A 24,223-nucleotide genomic window follows, 5' to 3' on the forward strand; every position below is an offset into this window, starting at 1 on the left:
GATGACTGTGAAATGAAAGAAAGTAATGTTGAAACAACTTCTATGTCACTTCCTCCACCACTATGCTTGGGCATCTTCTTTCTCCTTTCTAGGAGCTAATGAGCTCACTGCACTCAATAAAGATGGCATGAATCCAGGGTATGCAAGGGCTACGGGATTCAAGGAATCTGGACCTCTCCATATCCTCATGGAGTAAACTCGCCTTCTACTGCTGACTTCTGAGCCATTTTAAAGGGAATAAATGAACTTCTATGTCATTTACACCCTTAGAATCATTAAATTTTGTTAATTTATTATGTGTAGTACCATAACTGATACAGTGCAAAAAAGATGATTAGAAATTCAAATTTCAAGTTTTGATTTAAAAATACTAAATTTAAGTTCTAATCACAAAATTGCCAACATTAAAATTAATATTATACCAATAATATTCATTTCTCAGTGCTGAAATCAAAAGCTTTGAAAAACAAATTTAATTTTATGTAGAACCTTATATCTGAATTTCTATTAAGAAATTATATACTTGAACTGTTATTTTCCTTTTATTATTATATGTATATAAAACAGAGATGTATTTAAAAATAATTCCAAACTGCTTTGATTTTTTTGAATGAATTTGAAAGTGCCTGCATAGAAATCATTATTTGCCCTAAAGTAAAAGGCACTCAGAAAAAAGAACTTAAAGTAAGAAATATTCAGAAGATCTTCAAAACTTAAAATAAATCTATTCAGCTTTCTAGAATAAGAGCCCCCAGTTACTTCATTAAATATTTATTTTCACATGTATAGCAAGAAGCATTCAGCCTTGGAACATCAAGCATAGAAATGGAGAGTATAATAGATGGTGTATTTTTTACTGTATATGGCAGCTGAATCATTTGAAATTCCTCATTGGTCTGATATTGGCATTATCCCTGAGTCTACTTAATGGGTTGTATAACCCAGGTTTCAGCTACAGAGGACCTGGTCCTTGGAGAGCTGGTTAAAGTGACTTTGAAAAACCAATTTGATAGTCTGGCAAAGCCTTCCCCATGATCTACTTGTTTCTAGGGACATATAATACTGAGCCTAATCTGCTTTTATGATATAACTTCCACCTGCCATGTCCCTGTAACAACTCTCAGACCTTTTTTTCTAGTTTTCAAAAGAAGTCCAACAATATATTTTGTAGTTGTACTACATTTTTGAGCATTGTGGGAACATAAATAAAATGAATCACATAGTGTGCTACATGGTCTAAACACAGCAACTGCATTGTCCCTTAAGTCCATGCAGAATAGCCAAACTTCTACCAGCTTCCATATCCAATAAAGATTCCAAATCTCCAAAATGGAGATTATTAGAAAGAGTCTGACAGGTAATAGCATCCAAACAACTTAGAAAATGTGTAGGACCAGATACAATAAACTGACTTATTCCCAATAATTAGAGAAAGTTGCATTCTTAAAGGTTTCATAAGTCAGAACCAGTGACTTGAATGGAAGGATAAGCAAGAAGATTACTAGGTGAATAAATTAGCTAAGACCTGTGAGTGAGCCAAAATATAACCAGGTGACCTATATATGTGGATAAAACATAATGCCTTACATATTATTTTTATATGTAATAACAATAAAAAACCCTTTAGCTATCCTGGATTCAGTACCTAAAATCTATTAAGATTCTTTACAATAAGTAGAGTATGTTATTAATTATTTGTCTGTTTGCTTATTTTTTTCAATCATGTTTAAAAGTCATTTTTGAATCCCAAGTTGCCTTTCTTTTCTAATCCTCAATTTTTTTCCTTATTCTTCTACTAATTTATGGGTAAGCAGCAAAGATTCAGTACCCAAAGACTGAGGAAGAGATAGAGATGAATGCATCAAGACCAGGTAACAGTCAGAGTGAAAATGAAAAAGAATTGGCTGTTGCACAAAGAGAGATGTTACAGGCCAAATACATTCTGTAGTCGTCCTGCTGCTAAAATGTCATATGAAGTAAATGCTCTGTCTAGCTGTCACAGTAGAATCATGAGAAAGGGAAACACAGGGTCTGCTTTATTTAATATAAAGCCATTATTGTTATTGTGGTGAATCTGCAAAGCATCCAGGCTTCCCTTGTATGTAACAAAACCTACAATATGTCCTATAAATCTTTAACAATATCTCGAGTATTTTTTCAAATGGGAAAAGCACTATTAGCCTCTATTTGTCACAAAAATACCCAATGCTATGCCCTACAGGCCAAAGAAAAACAAGGGTCTTGCAGTGGTAGACCAATTACTGTGGCTTAAAGGTACCATTTTCTGGCTCCAAAAATGCCAAGTTCTCTCATTTCCCAGGAAGTATGAACAGTTTGCCCAGTTGCATTCTGGCAGTGTCCTCATTTTAACCTTGAATATCCTCAGAGAAACAGAACAGTCTTTCCCACCAGTCAGGCTCACGAATCAGTCTAGATCCAACATCAGTACCTGTCACTAGAAAGGGCTTCAAGGGAGAGGAAGCAGCTAATTTGTAAAAGCTCAGTGAGACAGTAAAACCTAACAAATAGAGAAAAACAAACTAGAATGTTGCATCAACAGATGAAGTCATAAAACACCATAGCAGGGTTCCATAAATGGGTGGCTCTACAGAGGTCAATTTTGATTTTTCTTTTTTCTTTTTTGGTCTCATCTGGTAGGATGAGTGTTCAACTGAATTGAACTCCAAGAAAGAGAAAGATAACCTTGCAGATGTCCCCACTGCCTTGAGCAGTCTTCTTCAGTTGTGCAAATATAGGGCTTGTGAAGCCCATTTTCCTAAAAAAGGCATATAACAGGAAATTTTGATGTTCAAGTACCTTTTTCTGAGTGGAGATGGTTAATAAGAAAAGAATTAAAGAAGATTACAACCCTCAGGAAAGCAGAAAATTAACACCCTGGCTCTCATTTGCTGAGATTAGAAGTTGGAAAACACTGTCAGAGAGTCAAGTGTTATGTTAACCAAGGACAGAGCACAAAGAAACTAAACTGAGAGCTGACTGTGCAATGAAATTCCAACAGAAAATGTTTAAATGAAAGACTCAATCCTTGAAACAGAAAGTGCTGTGTCTCTCTCCGTTCTCTTTGTCATATGTGAATTTCTGGAAGGCAAATAGTAAGTTAAGAAAGTTGGTCTCTAGGCATGGCGCATTGGGCCTCAGCTCAGGAACATCACCCGTCTTTGCTCTCCTGTAAGGGAAACAATGTGGTTCAGCTTCCCTTCTAGTGATTTTCCATCTCAACTCTCAATTACAGTCGGCTGAGGGGACTTTTTAAAATCCCAATGCCTGGACTAGATTGGAACCTACAGGTATGGAACTCACAAACCACTATATTTAAGAGTTAGTCAAGCAATTCCAATTACAGAGAAGTGTGAAAATTACCTTAAAATAATCCCTCTCAAAGGAAGAATTGTGGTGAGTCATTTTATAACATGAAGTAGATGAAAGAAGAGCTAACCAGATGTTGAGGACAAGAGAATGAGGAATCTCCTTTACACGAGAAGCAAATAAATGTGTAATATCACCATGTGAAGACAACAAGTAAGCAGTTGGATAAATAAGTTTGGAATTCCAAGAAGATATGAGAACTAGAGATAGATTGAATGCCTTGAGACAGATAAGGTGATCTGGAGAGATCATATGATAGAAAAAATGGGGGGCCTACAAAAGCAGGATTTGAACCATCCCAATCTGTGGAGAATGCACAGATGAGGAAAGCCTGAGATGGCAACTGAGAAGGAGCAGTCCTATGTGGAAATGCAAAGGATTTAGTAACACAGATATCAAAAGAAGAATCTGTTTTGAAAGAAAGAGAAAATATTTGTTTCAAACATGATGAGATCAAATAAGGAGAAAGAAGCTATTACTCTACTTGACAACACAGATATCAGACATCTTGAGAAAAACAACTTCTTCAAGGACAGATGGCTATAAAAGACCAAACGACATATGTGAAGGATATGTGGGATGAAGAAATTAAAATGATAAAAGGGATCGGTGTTTTAGGGAGGGGTGAGAAGTCAGTTCAAACTGTCTTATGAGAAAGGAGGTACTATGGCTTCCATGAATATAGATATGAACAACTCATCAAGCAAGGAAAGACAAACTGATGGTTCAGGGGGAGGTGAGAGGGACAAGCATAACAGGAGATTCAGTATTTGGGTTTAGCTATGTAGGAGGTTTTTCCAGAAGTATGTTGCAGAAGAACAAGTGTGAAAACATTCAGTTGTTTTCAAAACAGTGCTTTTAATTATGGGTTACAAATTTTAAGTGAGGAGATAAGTGAAGGCATAATGGGGATTATAAGAGTAAAGTATAATTAGTTATTTTAAGGTTTTAAACATTATGAATTTTGATATTAAAATAAGTGTGGACCTGAGAGTTGAAGAACACTATATAGAACTGAGTAGGTAAAGTTACAGTGAGAATAAATGCTATCTGAATTGTTAAGATCAATGGCTAAATGTATCATCTACAGGAACATTGTAGTTTAAAAAAGTCAGTGATAGGAAAAATGGTGAAAATAAGTGTCACATGCTAAATTTATCAAAGAATAAATGGAAGCACAGATGTTGAGTGGATGGTAGCAATTAGAGTATTGGTAGATGAACACATCTTCAGGTATAAAAACAGAAACTACTGTTCTTGGAAGAAAAATAGGTGACAGACACACACATGCACACTTTAACATGCTCAGGCACAGGCAGAGTGACTCAGTGTACAGAAAACTATTATGAGAAAATATACAGGAAGAGGCGTAAAGGTATACTTAAATATTCATCAAGAATGAATTAATAAAACAAACTTTGATAAAACTGTGCAGCCAAATGATTTGTTACCATGAAAAAGTCATATTTTTCTAGGCTATTATGTAAAAAAGGAGAAAATGCTCATGGCCTGGAATGTGGAAAAAAGCAGGATATCTATGTGCACAATAGATATTGCCTAATATTTTATAAAAATAAATTTAGATTTTATAAGTATAAAATTAAATCACTTGAACTTGGATTGAAGTTAAAGTGAATTGAAATTAAAATTAGAAACAGTATTTCTGCTTTATATTTTATGCCACTCAAATTATCTGTAAACATGTATTATATAAAAATATTTTTAATTACAATTTTAAAATTATGGAATCTAGTTAAATGCTATAATATTAAGAAACAAAAATATATTTATTCTCAGATTTTTTCTGTTTGATACTTTCCTATTTTCTGGATTTGCATTTAGAATCTGATATCTGCAATGCAAAAAGTTACTACACGGGGAGAAAATAAGTAATAACTAAAGCTCAAAATTGTTCTTATGAAGAATGATTCCTTGTCAACTGAGCAGAGTGCTGTAAATACATGTGTTTGTATATTATATCATCATAACATAATGAGAAGAGACACTATTCATGGATAATGTTGAAGCTCCCTGACCTAGAACCTGAGGCCAAAGCTAAAAGGCCAGGACTTCATTTTGGGGAGTAGAATTCTGTGAGTAAAAATGTAGGGTGGACAACTAAGCACAGAAGGAGGGGAGTCAATCGAAGATACATTATTACATTGGATATCAGCAGGATGACCACTAACTCAATCCCAGAGAAATATACACAGAACCACTAAAAGAGGAACACTTATCCATCAGCTCCTACTCTCCATTGGTCAAAATTTCATCTGATTAACAGTTCTGCACTTCTAGGTATATCCTTGGCACCTCAGAACATGACTTTCCCTCTGACATCAACAGCGAAGCCCTGGGGTGAGAAGAACAAGCCATGGAACCTGAAGCTGCCTGGAAACTGTGGAATATATGAGAGATGGTGGTGACAGGTGTACTTCCTAAATAAATTGAGTCATGGTGTTTTTTCTTTAATCCTCGATAATACTAATATATATCATGACAAGAGAATATTATAGCTACCATATCCAAAGATGAATCTAATATAAAAATGATACACAAATAATAAAACAAACATTTTATTAAGATGTTATATATTTTGAAATGAGTACTTGATACACTATCTTCTCACAAGAGCAGGGTTTTTTTTCTTGTTGTTGATTTTGCTTATTAATTTTAGATAGAGGGGAAGGAGGGTGAGAGAGAAGGAGAAAAACAACAATGTGAAAGAGAAACATTGGTCACCTTCTCACACATGCCCTGACTGAAGACTGAATTCACAGCTCATGCATGTGCTCGGACTGGCCATTGAACCTACAACCTTTTGGTTTATGGACAATGCTCTAGACAACTAGGCCACACCAACCAGGGCACAGAGCAGTTTAACAAAGGCACAGGATTATGGTGTCTCTGTTGGTCATAGATTACTTGATGTTCTGGAGCCTATTAAGGTAGGGTGGATATATCAGCGATTCACAAACTGTATGAATGTAGAGTTCTGATGGTCTACAAAGGAGAGACTGTGTGAAGACCTATAAAGCAAATAAATGTATCATTTTGTATTATGTAAAGTATATACAACTTTGGTATTAAAGTTGCTGTTTAATACAACAGAACTAAGCATTTGTCATTTACTGTCATTGTAACCTCTAACAGGGACTTTTGAACTGACCATTTTATTTGATGCTTTTAAAATTTTGCCTGAACATTCAACAGGGATAGGTTATTTTAATCAGAACATTCCCTTCTTTTGTGTAGGCAGCCCCCGCCCCAACATTTAGGGTGAAAATGTTTTAAATATAACTGCATGCTGGACCTCAGATACCATTAGAGATAACAGGTTAAGAAATTAAGAGACATTTTCAGTACATATAGTCTGCTTTGAAATATCTCACATGGTAAAGCAACGATAAAACTCTACATATCTTGGATGAAATATATTCCAATTGCATCCATTTACAGATTTAGAAACTAAGGCTTACAGAGATGAAATGACAGCTCAAAGATAACAGTGCAATGGAGCCTGAATTCCAAAAATGATTCAGATTTTCTCACTAAAAGTTAGGACTGCACTGTTGCATGTGACACAGAAGTCTACTTAAACCACGTTATGTATATAAAAAAATCATTTGGAGCAAATAACCTACAGACTAGAAGTAAGACTAATGAGACGAACTTTAGGCGCATCTGAAGCAGCCATTCGCAAAGCCAGTTTGTCAATAGCAAACATAAAAAAAGACAAAAATCAGAATAAAAAGATAAAAATCAGACTAATATAATATTTAAATGTTTATTTTTAGTTATATTATTTTATTTATTTTTATTTGTTTATTGTTGTTCAAGTATAGTTGTCTCCATTTTCCCCCCACAAGATCCCCTGACCCCAGCCAGCCCCACCTCCCACCCCTGATCCCAAACTCCTTGGTTTTGTACATGTGACCTTTATAGATGTTCTTGAAAGCACCAAAACAAACAAGCAAGCAAAGTATAACTAGAGACATTGAAATTCATAACAAACTGACAGTAAATAGTGGGGAGGCGGGAGGAATGGGGAAGGGTTTTCAGAAACATTTAAATGTTTTTTTAAATGGAATGATTTTTTAAATCCTTAGCCAAGGACATTTTTCCATTGCTGAGAGAGAGAGAGAGAGAGAGAGAGAGAGAGAGAGAGAGAGAGAGAGAGATGAGAGAAAAACATTGGCTGGTTGCCTTCTCGTATGTGCCCCAACCAGGGGTCAATCCTACAAACTTGGTTATGTGCCTTGACTGGGAATTGAACATGTGACCTTTCCATCTACAAGATATCATTCTAACCAACTGAACCACAGCAGCCAGGGCCAAATGGAATGAATTTTAAAAATGTTATTTGGGAAGATTGAGGAATATGCAAGAACTATAGGACTTTAAGTACTATTTTCGTATAATTGAATTTATTGGGTGACACTGGTTAACAGAATTATACAGGTTTCAGGTGCACAATTCCACAACACATCATCTGTACACTGTACTGTGTGTTTACCACCCCAAGTCAAGTCTCTATCCATTCCTGAAATTATTAAAGGTAATAGTTACTGAAATCCCAAAATGTTAAATATATAAAGAGTCAGGAAATTAGGTTGAGAGAAACAGACTAGCCCATCGTGACACCCCATTTCCCAGGACAGTACTCAATTTAAAGAAAATACCCAGTCAGATCTATTACTTTCCTCTAAATTACCTACAAAGTCTTCCCATTTTCCAAAACAAGTAGAAGTCAGAGCACAAAAGAATCTGTCTGTGTAACCATTATAGATTTGCCTCCTGAGCAGCATGGGAAAGGGTTAAATAGTTTATCTTGAGCATTAAAGTGAAGATATCTAGTGTTGACCAATATTCTTGCTTTTGTGATAAAAGTCTATGTCCTCCAATAGAGAAGACAAATAAAACATATCAGCTGCTATATCAGTGAGATGTCATTTGATTATACCCCATTCCCATCCTTGAAAACTAAAAGTACATCATTGTAATTTTTATTAATATACAATAGAGGGAAGAATATGGAAGTCACCATAGTTAATGAATCATAACTGCCACAATCTCTGCTTCTACAACTTGTTACAAGGCTTAGGGTGGTAGGCATAGTTTTCATACTCTAGCACACATTTCTTGTTCACTTAACCTAAAACACTGTCTTGAGTAGAAGGTGTTCTATATCTGGCAGAGTGACCAAAATCTCAATCCACATGGTATGATAGAAGGCTCTTTCTTGATTGAGTTGCAAATTTTTCCATTGGCCAAGAATTTTAAGAAGAGGTCTTGTATTCTAAACATAGTCATCTTTGCCTCAATCTGGAATCAACCTAACCTTTCTATTTCCTTTCCTGATGCAACATGGGATTTACTGCCCTTCTTGTTTCCTATCCATTGACTTGCACTTTTCTCTTACTCTGTTCCTCCTCTTGTACCTTCACAGGACCCTCTTCCCTTTCTTCCATCTACTTCTTTCTAAAAACATCCTTCTCACTGGACAGAATCTGCCTCCCTAAAGTTTTGTAAAGTAGGTAGAGACAGTGAACAATCTGATGGTGTGTTTAGCAATAAATCTTGACCAGGATCACACTCGAATAATAGAAGAGTTTAAAAGTAAGGCAAGATTTCTTAGTAGCTACCTCTGAAGACTTTCCTTCAAGAATGATTGGCAAAGAATCCAATCTCATAAATAGGGGGAAAAGTACTGCATCCCCAATTTCAGACACTTTAACCAGCACCTTCCAAAATAATACTTAGTTCTCAATAGGTTCTGTTGAGAACCTATTATTCTATCTTTCTTCTTTATTCATCTTCTTAAATGTGAAATGGCAGATTTAGGTGGAAAATAGAAGATAGGATGGAAGACTGATAACTCTGAATCACAAGACCTTGCTGAGAACATGGGAGATAATTTGAGTCAGTGTCTTCCAGAAATAAGAAAAAAACTGTAGACCAAATTAACAGCCCTTTAGATTAGGCAAATAGAAAAGTTCAAGACAAAGTGACAATATTTCTAGACTAATATACCTATGATATTGGAAATAAAAGAAACTTTCTGAAGAACAATGGCCTGCTTTGGTTAGGAAAAAACAATCTGAAACACAAACTTTATAAAAAAAACAACATCTCTCTGAGGATAAATGTCCACTGTAGTTTTCCCTTAAACACAATTCCCTTAAACACAAAAGGGAGCTATCTTCATACAAATACAATAACAAGTGTTCATTTCTAGTTAATACTGGGCCACACTTTCTGCCACAAACCCTGATATCTCCACCATTTCTTTCTTCTTTTGAGTATCAAAAAAGTCTGAATAGTAGGCATTTCAAATACCACTCTAACTATGTCTCTGTCTTAACTACTTTCTATTTCATTGTTCTCACTAATCATTTGCTTTTTCTGCTTGGTTATGCCATCCTAAGGGTATCAACAGTAGCAAGATTTTACCTTGTGAATGCAATGCCACAATTAACTGTAGCCACAATGTTCTGTTTCTGGATCTCTCCAGAAGAGAGAACCTCTGGTTTATAATTTGATGATGGCACAGATTAATTAACCACTATCTGATGCTTCACCTAACAATGTTTTATACCTTAAATTTGTTCTCTATTGACCCTAGGTCAAGTAAATTTCAGATATGAGGCACATACTGGAGGCTGAACTCATTGACCTGAGTATGTCCTTACTATAACTATCCCAAAACCCAAGAAAGATGAGCCTCTTAAAGGACTGTTGTTGTCATTTGTGCATATTTTCAAAATGGATTTGTTATTCCCCATTGACTGAAATACCCCACCTGTCACTGCTACCATATTGTGAAAAAAATTAAGGCCCATTGAAAAGTCTCTTCTTCCACATTTCTCCCACTCTACTAACATCCTATTATCATTCTCGATCAGAACTGTTTTCTTCACAGTGGTAGATTTATATGCCCTGTATTTCCCTGTATGAAGACCACAATATTTGTTGTATTTAGCTGAAATAATCAATCAGAAAGTTATGCCCCTAAGATTTTACAGAAATATATATATATATTTGCAGTTATTTTTACCATGCCTAAGGAACATATGATTTGTTTAAGACTCTAACTTTACACAAATGTGGAGAATTGGTTTGGGCTGAGCTCATCCTACCATTGTTGTGGCTGGACTAGACCTTGTGGTTCTTATAATAATTGTAAGATATTCTCAGCAATAATCATCAAATAACTTTGAAACAAAAGGCTATTACCTACAGGGTCTGACAATTGACAGTGAGGTTGTATGGGCAGAAAGGAGACTGGTTAGAGACAGCTTGGGCCTGGGGCTCTGCTTTTACCAGGGTCAAGGGTGGGGACCTAACACTCCATGGGTTCATTCTTCAATGCTGAATTTAAAACATAAGAATGGGAATTTAAAGCACAGGAGAATAACAACAAATTTAAAAAGCAACAACAACAACAATAAAGAACAAGGAGGCCAATGGTCAGTTTTCAAGACTAGCAAAGATCTTTAAACTAATTTAGCTTGGGGGAGAGGGAGGTCATAGTCTGGCTCTTAATCCAGTCTAGTGGCTGGCAATGTGTTTATTAAAGTGAATGCCTTGGTAATCAAAGCTTAAATCAGGCACTTGCATCAAGTGCATTTTCCAGACTATAACATCACACACAAGAAAAGGAACATCTCTTCATCTGTTTCTACTCAAAGATTGGAGACCATCCATGAATTCGCCTAGCCAATGACCAGTGGACAGCCTAGTGGTTTTTTTGGTAACAAACTACACTATAGACATGGAATCCTAACTTCTCTAAACTGAGGGCTACCTTTTACGATTTGGCTAAAGCTGCCATACTTAATTGCCCTTCACAGATACACTAAAATTGTTCTCTAAAACTTAAAGCAGTCCCTGTCAACCCTTACCCCACTTCAAATGTGTAAACTCATTAATCACCATCCACGTTTCTTCCTATTTGTATGTTAAAGGTTGGGAAAAGCTTCAGGGATTCTAACGTCAACAGCAATGGGTCTCAGTCTCTCTCTTGATGCTGTGGCAGAAGCCCACCCTATTTGTTTGCTAGCAGAAGCCACAGTCACAGCAACAGCAGAGCTAATGGAGGCTCTGTATTTAATTCTGAGGCTCTCTAATTAACCTCAAGGTCCCACATGTGGCTTAACTTTACTTTCAACCAAAAACATCTACTATTTTTATGTTTGTAAAACGTCCTTCTATGACATACTTCTGTTTTCCCTCACCTACATTTGTGTCATCTCAACATCTTAAACTATTTTTTCTTCTTCCAAAATAGGAAAACCTCATAATTATCATGCAATTATTCCAGAATTTTCCTTGCTTCACACTGATCTCCTTTAAACTCTGTGTTCTTTATAGAATTTTAAATCCCTATCTAGTAAATTATTTAAATTCTTTTTTATTTAATTCTTTTTTAAGAGTTTTTATCCATTTATTTTTAGAGAGAGGGGAGGGAGGGAGAAAGAGAGGTAGAAAAACATCATTGTGTGGTTGCCTCTCACATGGCCCCCACTGGGGACCTGGCCTACAACCCAGGCATGTGCCTTGACTGGGAAATGAACCTGCAACCCTTTGGTTTGCAGCCCATACTCAAGCCACCAAGTTATACCAGCCAGGGCAAATTATTTAAAATCCATTACAAAGGCAAAATTTGTGGGGAGCTGTGTTGAGAGTCACCACTTGAAAGCCTGAGACTGCTGTCAATACTTCCCAGAATTTTGAAGGGTATGAGCCTTTCCCCTACCTTTAAAATTATAAATTTTCCAGTGTTAGAAATGATGGCAAAAATATGGAACTCCTGGGTTAAGAAGAAAGGACCGTTTACTCATATCAGAAGCAGTAGTCTCAAATCAGCCTGTCTGAGACAACTCCTCTTGCCCTAAGTCATAGATCAAGGCAGATGGTTTGAGATGAATGCCTGCAGGAAACTGAGGTTAGGAAACCCTAATCTTTTATAAATAGATGGTAAGCATGTTTGCTCTTTGTTCCAAAGGAAAACTCTGTATCTCTCTTCCTTTGCTTTATGCAAAGATGGTCCAAGTATCCAATGCCTCACTTGTAACATATACAAAAGCAAGAGTGACCCATGAAAAACTATCTCTTAATCAACATGAGAGGTGCAGATCTAGTTAAACAAATTAAGATGAGGGTCACATAATGAGACTCAGATTCTACTTGGCCAAGAAGACGGACTGTGAGAAACAATGAAGGACTGAGAATTTTCCATGGTAACCTCCACATATTTTTTGTCATTTCAGGTCTTCCCTCAACCACTCCTGCATATGGCTATAGCTTCTAACTTGTCCTGTCATCTCTTCTGATCAAGTCCAAATTGACCAGTCAAACGCTGCAAATCTGCAGTCAATTTTTCTCTGCACTGAGGATAATCCTTGCCTGATTTCTCTTTCCAACATGAACTGATTTTAGTGTGAATTTGCTGCTAAAGTCCATAAAATATTTTACCTCCTTTCCTAAAGTTAGAGTGTTCCTTTGGAGTATTGTCACATCTGACATTTTTAAAGACTTATGCTAATGATGTTCCGGTTGATTTCCAAATTTATTTATTTAATAAACACTCATTCTTTTAACAGATATTTTAACACCCTACTTGGATCCATAGAAATGCTAATGCAAAAACAATGGTCTTATATACCTAAAGTTTATATACAAGGTGGGGAGATAGACAATATAGAAATAAATGTACAATGTTTATACAATAATTATGAGGTGCTTTCCTGGCTCTACATTGGGATTACTGGTGACTTTTTAAACAATTCAATCTGTTCAATCACCTTTCTAAAATAATTAACTTGGCATCTCTGGGGTTGACCCTGGATAATTTTGTAATTTCAATGAGCTGCTCAGGGGATTCTGATGTAAGTAAGGGTTGAGAACCATTGCAGTATATGTGCTATAAAGAAAAATCCAGCAGAGTGCAGAAGGTAAAGAGTGATTGGGGTTAATGTGGATGAGGATGTGTGCTATTTTAGGTAGGTGGTCAAGGAGACATAAAATTTAAGGAGAGTGCTGAAAGAATATGAATGAACCTGATGTATACATTGTGGGGGAGCAGTCAAGGAGAAAGAATAGTTAAGGCAAAAGCTCCAACACTGTGGTTACTAGAAGTATTTGAGAAAGAGCAAGGAGGTCACTGTGGAGAGATTTGACTGAGAGTGGTGGAAGATAATAGAACAAGTCATGTGAAACAATGTGGCCTGGTACAACTCCAGAGCACAACTTCTGAAGAATGGCTGCCTGGGGTGAAAGCATGGCTTTGTCAGTTTGTAGCAGCAAAATGTTGTGATAATAACCTTTTGGTGACTTAATATCCTCATGTGCAAAGTGGACACAATAAAAGCACCTAAATCTTTGGGCTATTGTAAGGATTAAATTAGCTAAGTCACATCTTGCCCTTAAAATAAGATTGTTGTGTATGTGTTCTTAGTGAGAACTGTCACAATTAATATCCAAGAGCCAAATCCTAAAGGGGCCTTCTAGAACTTGGTACAATGATTTTTTATAGCAGCATCTTTTAGGTCAATGAAAATTTGATAAAATGACCATTCCCTTATATTTTTTTGTTTATACCATCAAGCTGTAAAAACTTAAAAGTAAGGTAATAGTTAGTATAACAATGAGTTTAAAACAAAATTAAAACAACTTTTCAAATGAGTTCCACTTTGGTTAAAATTGTAATTTGTAGGTGGGTATTGATCTTTTAGGAGTTAAAGTCATTAAATGAATTATTCTTCCAATATCCAACATCAATAAAAGTAAAAAATAAGAGCTATTGAATATCATACATAATACTGCACATGTGCATGTCCATATATGTAAATCACACCCATACACATATGTGTGCACATATGCATATACGTGTGTGTATGTGTGTGTGATAAGCCATACCTAGGCACTCTTGGGGGGAAATTAAAAACACCCAATATGTTATTCTTTCAAAAGAATAACACTACTTTGTTATCATTGTACCTACTGACAAGCCCTTCTGTATGGTTCAGACGAGTAAAAAAAATGAAAATGTGGACTTAATCTTGGGAGAGGAGGAGAAATGATTAAACAGATATCTTAACTGACTTCTAAATAAAGATTTTATATGGACCAATCTGAGTGAATTCAACTCTGCAAAGAGAGATCACACTTTCTCTTTCAAAGACCATTATGAGTAAGTTAATTTACAACACAATAGCCTCCTTTGTTAACCAACTTTTAAAAAATTACCCAAAGTTCTAGTTTATATTAGGGTTTACTACTGACATTATACTTTCAATTGTTTGGACAACCATATAGTGACATATACCATGATCATAGTATCATACTGAACAGTTTCACTGCCCTAAAAATCCTCGGTGCTCTGCCTTTTCTTCCCCCTTCTCCCTAACACCTGTCAATCTCTGATTTTTTTTTTACTCTCACTATAGTTTTGATTCTTTAGTGTGTAGCCTTTCCAGATTGGCTTTTTTTTCACTTAGCATACATTTAAGGTCCCTGCGTAACTTGTCATGACTTGCTAACATTTTTTGTTAGCAATGATTGTTATCGCATTTTATAGTTGTACTACAGTTTATTTGTCCATTCACCTAGTGAAGGATATCTTTGTTGCTTCAAAGTTTAGACAGTTTTGAATAAAGTAGTTATATGTCCCCACATCGGAACCCTGGGTTCCACAGTCTCTCTCACTCCCGAGTTGTTCCTCCCCTTTTATTCACACACAAATGTGGAACCACCTGGTCCACCAGCTGGTGCCTTGCCGTGCATCCTCTCCACCCCAGCTGCTTGTGAATAAAGCAGCTATAAAACATCCACTTGCAGTTTTTGCATGGACGTAAGTTTTTGACACCTTTAGGTAAATTCCAAGGAGTAAAACTGCTTGATCATATGTCCAATAGAATTTTATCCTGATTTGTTTCTAAAACATTCAAAGGGAACCCTATTGTTTTGCATAATCATAAAACTGACATGTTGCCCTATGAGTTTAGAAATATTGTGGGAAAGAATACTACGTCCCTTGTTGACTACGAGTGAGGAGGTGAAGTGCCATCAAAAGAAGCCTCATTCTGCTTTTCATTAAAGAAAAAAAAACTACCATTGCCTGGTGTAAGACAGTAGCAGTGTTTTAAATTTTGACATAACTAAATCACATACTGCCTACCGATTGATGGAACAAGCACTCAGGCAGTTTTCTGCAAACTAACATATCCTTACAAGTATAAAGCATTAGTTATCACAATTTTTATACTTACAAATGTCTACTACAGTTTGAAAAATAACAAAAAATAGATATTTTAAAAATTTTACTCAAAACAGATGGGGATGGCAAAAATAAACAGAAGGAAAGCTGAAATATGAATCATTGTAGTATTTCATGTAAAGATTGAAAGTAAATCAATAGACATGAGAATACACCCATGCAAATAATTTTCTTTAGAATGAAAGTTACAATGAAGAAGGTAGGTATACTAAATTCTACTGAAAATAATGCTCTTAAATATCCCAGTCATCTTCATTTCACATCATTTAAATAGATTGACTGTACGCATTTAGTTCACAGAGTAAAGCCAAGAAAGTTAGTGCTGTCTGAGAAGAAACAAAAAGATTCTTTTAAATTTCTTAATAAGTCCTTGCTGATTTCTGTGTTATTAGTTGTCTGGCTTTAGGCCAAATGTTGATAAGTAATATATATATCATAAAAGTACCTTGGGGAAAAACAAAGTGTAAAATTCTCTCACTCTTAGGATATAATTTGGCATATGAGAAAAGCATGGGCTTTGAAAACACATAGGTCTGAATTAAATTGATGCTCAACCATTTACTAGCACTGTGTCTTTAAAATCAGTACCGGAAGCCACTGGAGTTTAAGTTCAGTTATCAATAAGTTTTTAGAGAGATTAAATGAGGTAATGTAAAAAAAAGCTGCCTTGGTCAAGGTACTATTCTTGTCAAGATCGTCAATTACAAGGCTTTCTTATTGTTAAACTCAGTGGTCAATTCTTGGTCCTCAATGTGTGTAAAGGAACAGTGACCTTTGGCACAGTTGACCAACCCTTCCTGTGTGAAACCTGGTCTCTATCAGGACTCGAGATACCACACTCTCTTTGTTTCTCCCCTACTCACACGACCACTCCTTTCCAGCCTTCCTTTGTCTGGTGTTTATCTCCCTGATCAAGAGTTTCTCTTCCTTTCTGTATCTGGATGCAAAACTCTCCTAACTTACAGCTTTAAAAACTATCTCTATGCTAATGAACCCCAAATTTATATTTGCAGCCCCAACCTCTTTTCAAATTCCAAACATATACATAAATCCCACTTACTTTTAGTCATACCCACTTGTATGCCTAATAGATGTCCAGTTAGTAGCTAAAACTCAATATACTAAAAAACTGAATTATGAACATTCTTCCCCCAAATAGCTTCCACCTGCTGCATCACTCACATTAGTTTTTTGTCAACTCTAATCCTTCAGTTGTTCAAGTCAAAGCCTTATAGTTCTTCTTGATTTTCCCCCCAAATATGACATCTAACCGATCAAGAAATCCTGATAGAGTTTGTTGGCTCAGTCTTCAGAATTGTCCAGCATTTTACCATCGCTTAGCTCCTCCAGTGCTGACCTCCTACCCAACCACCATCATGGTTCCTCAGGATTTCACCATTAACCTCTTCGCAGGTTTACCCACCTCTGCCCTGTTCCACTTCAGTGTATTATCAACACAGCAATTGAAATAATGTTTTTAAATTAACATAAGGTCATATATGTTAATGATATACCCTGCAATACATCCCCAGTCCTTAAATTAAACACAAATTCTGAGTAATGACCTGTAAGTCCTTACAGAATACTTCCATCCCTTTCTATTTTTCCTCTACTAGTCCATAATCAGGGCCTCACAGCATATAGTTTACTCATTATTATTAGTGGCCAAATAATTTTTTAAAGAAAAAAACACTAGTATCTATTACAGTTACAGAAGGAAGATATCTGGTACCTCATGCTCAGTATGATGTGCCTACTTGTTTTTTTTTATCACCATGCACCTGGGGTATTGTGGTGTCCTCTGTAATTAGGAATAATGTAGCTCTTTTGATGAGGTACCAAACAGTCACAGGACATAAAATACAGCCTAGGGAATACATTCAATCATGTTGCAATAATTCTGTATGTGCCAAGTACTGAAAATATTGGTGGGGGAACACTTTGTAAAGTATATGATTATCTAACCATTATGTATTACATTTGAAACCAATACAAAATAAAATTGAAACTAAACTGTATTTGAAAAATTAAAAAAGAGTCATATACTCTTAAATATAATTTGGTCCTCTGGTTTTTGGGCCTCTTCTCTGACAGGTAATCTATTTAATTTAGAGGTGGCATTAGGTAGGCTATCATTTGATATTTGTTTGCTTGTTTTGAGAACTTAAAAACTGTTAGCCACACTTAAAAGTTCAAAAGAGCTTTCCATGACCAGCCTAGTGATTGAATGGCTGTTTCTGTCTGTGCTCATTTTTAATTTTAGAACTTGCACTGACAATGACACAGGTAGGATTTCAAAAGCTCTTAGGTGTGATGCTTGTAACAAAATGACATAATCTTAAGTAAGGCAAATTTGCATTTTTATCAGTCTGCTTAGAAAGCTTAATAAGGAATATAACCTTCTATTCATTGTTAATGAAGGGACAAGATGTTAGCTTTACACAGCAGTTATTTATATGGCCACACCTACATAAGTGCCATCAGGAAACTAGGCCTTTTGTTCTCAAAAAAACAACACTTCATTGTCTTGGGGAGCAAGGAAAATTGGTAAGAACATAAAATTAGTTCATGCTGCTTGTTCTGCTATGGTCAATAAAGCTCTTTTTCTCCTCCTCATCCCCCAAAAACAGAAAGAAAGAAAAAGTGCATATTTTAAAATCATTTTAATATTGAGATTATATTTTCTTTTCAATATCAGTTAATGCCATTATATTGGTCTGACAAAAAAAATAATCTAGATAATCAAAAAAATAAAGACAATCAGGGTAAATGATATTAGCTAAAGTTCACAATAGTTATGTCCAGAGGTTTTAAAATGTGTCTATACTTCCCTAAAATGTATAGTACTTATAATAACCTGTGTCACACAGAAAAAAGACAATTATTTTGAAAAGAACAGTAATATCTTAACTATTGAGTTTTATCCTTTGTAGCCTGCTAATTTACTTTCTTAATTTAGTAATTAAATGTCCATCATTTAAATATTGTTATAGTATCTTAGAGATGGAACAGCTAGTACTATAATATAGGATTATAAAAATATAATCAGAGATATAATAAAGGATATGACTCCATTTTTTAATGATGTTTCACTACTGGCTGCTTTGAAGCCCCACCACCCCCACTTCAATTCTGCCTTATAAGTGGGCAAGTACATATGAAAGCTAGGAGACTCCCTCCTTTGGATTTGGTGTTAAGTTCAAACCATAAAAGCCCTGGCCCATATGCAGATGGATAGGAATCCTCACTCCAGCCCTGCCCTTACCACAATAAGAGGAAAATCTATATCCTTTCCCTGCTCCATCAAGCCAAATTCAGACCTGTTTGGGAGCATGTCCTGTTCTCCCAGAAAGTGTTTAATTGTCATTGATAAATCTTTTTTCTTCAATTTTTTTCCAGTGAATGTGTGGTATTTCAAAATCTGAACATAATTTCGGGTAGGGGAGTCTAACTCTGTCCCTTCTTTGCAGCATTACCACAACAGGAGGTAGAAGTTAGTAACAACTACAGAGCAAACAAAAAATGAATAACAGTAATGTGAATATAATTCTAATGTTAAACCATAAATGTAGCTATGCAAATACAGGGTTGGGGAGAAAAAGTAGGTTTACAGTTGTTTGCATGGAAACGAATACCATAATTAATGGATCATAATACAAGAATAAATTCTGTCTTGTGTGCAGGCAAATCTTCTGCTTTCTGTGTTAAGTGTGACTAGTGTAGCCACATCCTGTAGGGAAATCTGCATTTTTTCTAATGGGTAATAATATAGCTACTGTCCTTGGTCTGCCAGTTCAGTAGATTTGACTGGAAGTCAATCCCGTTGGCTCGCCTTGGATTATCTCTTCCAGGGCTTCCAGAGACTATTTCAATCAGTTTCATGGAGATAGAAATTGCGTAAAATGTACTCCAGTAATTTCAGGTTTATATTTAATGAGTTTTGACAGATACATACACTTGTAAAATCAATGCTAACATTAAAATATGGAACAGTTTAATCAGCTCAAAAGTTTTCTTGTGTCCTTCCTACACCTACCCTCAGCAACTATTTTTTTCATAATTTTGTCATTATAGACATGTTTACATTTTCTAGAGTTTTGTATAAATGGAATCACACAGTACATAGTTTTTTGCACTTTTCTTTTAAGCTAGAATAATGTTGTCAAAGATCAATCTTCAGTGGTATACACGTTAGTAATTTATCACTATTTTTATTGATATTCAATTAGAGATGTCCCCATTTTCTCCCCATTACTTTCTCCTGTCTTATCTACCCTCCACCTCCTACATTCAGTCCTGCCCCCTGCATTGTCTTTGTCCATGGGTCTTTTATACATGTTCCTTGACTTGACCCTTCCCCATCTTTCCCCCATTATCCCATCTCCCCTCTGGTCATTGTCAGTTTTTTTCTTTATTTCCAAGTCTCTGGTTCTTTTTTGCTTACTTGTTTGATTTGTTGATTAGGTTCCACTTATAGATGAGATCATATGGTATTTCTCTTTTACCACCTGGCTTATTACACTTAGCATAATGCTCTCCAGATTCATCCATGCTATTGCAAAGGTTAGGAGCTCCTTTCTTCTTTCTGCCGTATAGTATTCTGTTGTATAAATGTACTACAGTTGTTTGATCTACTCATTTACTGATGGGCACTTAGGTTGCTTCCAGCACTTGGCTACTATAAATTGTGCTGCCATGAACATTGGAGTGCATAGGTTCTTTTGAATTGGTGTTTTGGGATTCTTAGGATATAATCCTAGCAGTGAAATCACTGGGTGGAAAGGCAGTTACATTTTTAGATTTTTAGGAAATTCCATACTGTTTTCCATAGTGGCTCCACCAGTCTGCATTCCCACCAATAGTGCACTAGGGTTCTCTTTTCTCCACAACCTCTCCAGCAATTGTTGTTTGTTGCTTTGTTTATGATGGCCATTCTGACCACTGTGAAGTAGTATCTCATTGTGGTTTTAATGGAATCACACAGCATGTAGTTTTTTGCATTTTTTTAACCTAGGATAATGTTGTCAAGATTCATCTTTAGTTGTGTGCATATTACTAATTTGTTATTATTTTACTGCAGAATGACATTCTATTATACAGATAGATCACATTTTGTTTATTCGTTCACCCACTGGTGGACATTTGGGCTGCTTAAAACATGAAGTTATGAATAAAGCTGCTATGAAAATGTGTGACAAATCTTTGTGTGAATATATGTTTTCATATCACTTTGGTAAGTGCACAAATGTATAAATACTCAGTGAGATTGAAGTTAGAGGTATAAAGATGTAAGAAACTGCCAAATAAGTTGCAAAAGTTTGTACAGTACTTTACACATTCACCAGAGTGTATGTCACTATCGCCAGCACTTAACACCGTCGGTCTTTTAAATTTAGGTCATTCTAAGGTGTATGTTTTGCAATAATCTTCCTTTTTCTTCTTTTTGCCTTAACAGAAGAAAATATATTTAACATAACCAGAGGTCAGATGTCAGTTAGAGCCAGCAGTGCCTAAGGGGGGTGACTAAGTTCAGTGATTTATTTTACTGCTCTACCAGGCTAATCCCTGCGCACCACCCTATGACTTCCTGCTCTCCTGTCCAAATGCTACCGCAGGCCTGGCATCATATCAGAACGTGCCTATGTCCTTAGAAGATGAAGGACAATTGCTCCATTATTCTTTTCCATTGTTAAATTAAACTTCTTAATTTGAGATAAATCTACATTTACAGACAAATTCTGAATTTGAGATAGACATTGAATTGTAAGAAATAATGCAGGTAAATCTAATTTTCATTTACCTAGTTCTTCAAATGTTAATGACTTATAAAACATTAGTACAATATTGAAACCAGGACACAATCAAAATACAGAATATTTCCCGCTCCCCCAAATTCCTCATTTTGCTCTTTTATAACCATCGCCACTTTGATCCTGCCCTCCACCCTTTCCTGACAAATACTAATCGCCTCTTAATTGCTCTAATTTTATCATTTCCAGACTGTTTAAGTGGAATCTAACAGAATGTAACCTTTTGAGATTTTGTTTAGATTGGCTTTTATCACTCAAAATAATCACCTGGATATTCATTCAAGGTGTTGTGCATTTCAATACATAGTTTACTTCTTTTTATTCTAGGGTAGTATTCCTTGGTATGGGTGGACCACTTGTTTATGTGACCATTCACTTGAAGAACATTTGGGTTACTTTAGTTTTTAAGTTTTATAAAGCATTTTTAATTTTTAAGTATTATATGAAGTTCAAGAATGCAACTGTTTAGTCATAGCCATGTTGCAGGTTTAATTTTAAAGCTGCCAAACTATAACCCAGAGTGTCTATTTCATTTAATGTTCTCATTAGTAACACATGAATGTTCCAATTACTCTGCATCTTTGAAGCATTTGATCTTGTATTTTTATTTTTAATTAGAGCTAATTCAATAAGTTCATAGTGATATTTCACTGTAATTTTAGCTGACATGTCCCTAGTGGCTAATAATGTTGAACATCTTCTTGTGTTATTTGCTCTATGTATATGATTTTCAATGAAATGCCTCTCCATGTAGTCTCCTCACTTTTAATTGAATTGTTGATTTTTTAACTGTTGACTTTTGGGAAGTTTTAATATACTCTAAGTATGAATCCTGTGTCAGGTATGTGGTTGTCTGTAAGTTGGTGCTCAACTTGGAATTGATGTTTGCCTAAGGAATAAAACCAAGGTTGTTGACACTCAATATTTGCCTGTGGGTGTTCAAATATTACAAACGTTCTGGCACCATTTGTTGAGAGGCTGTCTTTTCTACATTTAATTAATTTTGTCATCTCATTAAAAAGTTAGTTGGTGATATTTATGTTGATCTATTTTTGTTCTTTACCCTGTCCCATTGATTTATGTGTCTATCCCTCTTTTTTAATCCAACACAGTCCTTATTACTATAGTTAATAAGTACTTAAATCAAATATACAACTTCTTGCTTCTTTATTCTTCTTTTTAATACTCTATTTCCTTTGCCTCTTCCCATAAATTTTAGAGTAGTTCTATGTACCTCTACAAACATTTCACTTACATTATTATATAAACTGGATTTTACATGTATATAAATTTGAGAAGACATCTACTCGCACCTGGGGGTAGTGAAATTATTGTGGAGTCATGGCGACAGTGTTAACTCCCCACTAGGACTCCTTTGACACCAACCAGAAAAGATGAAGAGGAGTATACTGTTACTAAAAGGTAGAAATGAAAATCAAAGCCTTTTCTCTGCCTTTCTCAGTTTGTGTGTGATGACAGGGTAAGGGTGCAGGGGGTTACAATGCCTGGTTACACCCTGGCAAGTTCCAAGGGCAGAACTGAAAACAAGTTTAAAAAGCAGCATTGCTATGACCCAACCAGACCAATGCTGGAAGTAAGTCTGGAGGCTGATGTGCACAAAGGTGAAAAGAAAATACGATGCTGTACCACACATGAAATTGGAACATGATATTAGAACATGAAATGTAAGAAGCATGATCCAAAAAATGGAACATGTAAGCATTGCAGTGCTTGGTGTTAGGGAAAGAATGTGGGCTAGAATCGGAAACTTCCAGGCATGCAACTGCAAATTGTTCTATACTGGAAATGCAAGGAGAAATGGAGTGGGTTAAATACTGAGGCAAGATGTAGCGCAGGCAGTTAGAGGCTAAATGCAAGGTCAGATTGAATAATATCAATCAGAGTTCTAAGAAAACCTATTAACATAACCATCATTCAAGTTTATGCTCCAACTACAAAGACTAAGAAGATAAAATTGAAAAATTTATGCAAGTACAAAATAATAAATTGATCATACACCAAAACTAAACATGTTGATAATTATAGATGATTGGAATGCAGAAGTATAAAATAAAGCAGAATCAAATGTAATCAGAAAATTAGAAAAAGGGGTTATAAATAGAGCAGGAGATACGCTCATGGATTCCTGTGGCACCAGCAACTTATACATTACAAACACATGCTTCAAACAACCAAACAGATGACTATACATGAACACCACCAGATGGCCAGTATAGAAATGATATAGACTGTGTAATTGGAAGCAGGAGATGAAGAAGCTGCATTCTGCCTGCTAAAAGCAGACCAGAAGCAGATTGTGGTAATGACCACAAACTATTAAAATCAAATATTAGAGTGAACCTAAAGATGGGTCACTAAAAGAATGGATTTGTAGTCCACACAAAAAATTATTCACATTGTTAAACTTAATTGACCGAGAACCAGAACAACTGTGTATTGAAACTAGAAATATTATAGAAGAATGTGAAAGATAATGCCAGAAGTCAAACAGAAAGAAAGATCTGTATGAATGGACAGAAGAAAAGTTGAAAATTGTTAGACAGACAAGAGGGAAAAGTTGAAAGTGACAAAAACAAGGTGAGGATCCTGAGTGCAGCATTTTTGCCCGCCAAAAAGGCCTAAGGATCCCTTATTCTACCAATCTCCTGAGAATCATCTTGCTTTCTTGTGGTTTGTGGCTATGCCATATCTTTTGTGGATGTGGGAGAAGGACAAAAGATGTGAG

Source organism: Artibeus jamaicensis, unplaced genomic scaffold (genome assembly GCF_021234435.1).
Source record: "Artibeus jamaicensis isolate MK-2021 breed Jamaican fruit bat unplaced genomic scaffold, CSHL_Jam_final contig_332, whole genome shotgun sequence".
Lineage (NCBI taxonomy): Eukaryota > Metazoa > Chordata > Mammalia > Chiroptera > Phyllostomidae > Artibeus > Artibeus jamaicensis.